We start from the raw sequence: 1,336 nt of genomic DNA, 5'->3' as shown, positions 1-1,336 counted from the left end.
GATTCGTGTCTGCCATTCAACAAGGCTTTGCTGGGTGTAAAAGCAGCAGGAGACACTCAGATGCATTTATTTACTTCTTTGATTTACATGCCTGGAGGATTAGACTGAGAATGAGACCTTAATCGCTTTGGGCTAATATGTGAGTTAAGACCCAGGGGCCAGAACTGAGTGGACATAGCTGCTGCTTGGCAGCTCTTTGGCTTCTTCCCACTCCCACCCCCCAGCTATCAAGATGGCTTTTAGGAAAGCCACTGAATACCTGTGCAGAACAGCAGCATTTTCTAAACAGCCTTCGCCTGCTGATGGTTTTCTCAAGGAGTTGTGGGGACAATTCTTCCATCACCCCCCATCCCCCCAAAATTATGGGTGAAATTTCCAGGAAGTTTACTGTTTCTAAAAACAACTCTCACGTCTCCAAGGCTCTCGCTGTCTTAAGAATTCTTGTTAAATGTCAGAAGAGGAATTTGTGATTTTCCAGCCAAAGTTCCCCACTTCAGGCTTGATCCGAGCAGCAGGCCTTAATTGCCAATTGCTTTAAGTGGAACATTAGCCCCGCGTCCTTTCCATGATGCTCTGTCTCCCACCATATTTGGCTGTAACCGTCCTTGCTTGCTCCCAATGAAGGTCCATATTCTGCCCTAAGTGGCTTTACCCAGAGCCTCTTTTCCCCCCATTAAGGTCCAAGATTTCCAATGGGTGCAGCTCTGCCAGTGGAGGTTATAGGCTCAAAGGGGCTCCAGGGTATTTCAGCGACTATGTCTTGTAAGCCCACTCTGAAGCACCTTCTTTCCACCTTTGCATCACATAAGCAGCTGCTTCGAGCAATGCTTTTATTGCTTAGACTGAGCCAGGTCAGGACCACCATTGACTGGGTCAGACCATAGCTCCATCTCTCCCAGTCTCCTGTGTCACACCGTGGCAGAGTGGATGCTGCAAGGGAGCATGAACTAGATATGACCAGGGTTTTTTTCCACTGTTCCTCTCACGTGCAGCCTCCAGCAGTTAACGTCGAGGAAGCTCCGATTCAGAGGCTGTGCCCCTAACTCCCATGCTTAATCGCTACTGATGCATCCTTCCTCCTGGAATCCGTCCAGTCCCTTTTTGAATATGGTTAAACTGTTAGCTTTCACAAGTCAGAGCCAAGGTTTTCTTACGTCATTTCTTTCTCTCTTGGCAATGTTTGAAATGTCAGGAGAAAAAATAAAAAGTGTAGCTAGTGGTCAGAGTAGGAGAAAGGACCTGGGTCCACTACAACCCTTACCCTTGGACTTGCAGCATAGCATTAGCCAAGGCTCATTATTACTGCAGAATCATGGGGAGCACCTGCACCCACCGC

This window comes from Alligator sinensis, unplaced genomic scaffold (assembly GCF_000455745.1).
Source record: "Alligator sinensis unplaced genomic scaffold, ASM45574v1 scaffold337_1, whole genome shotgun sequence".
NCBI classification, from domain to species: domain Eukaryota; kingdom Metazoa; phylum Chordata; order Crocodylia; family Alligatoridae; genus Alligator; species Alligator sinensis.
Note: the sequence above shows the minus strand (reverse complement) of the source record.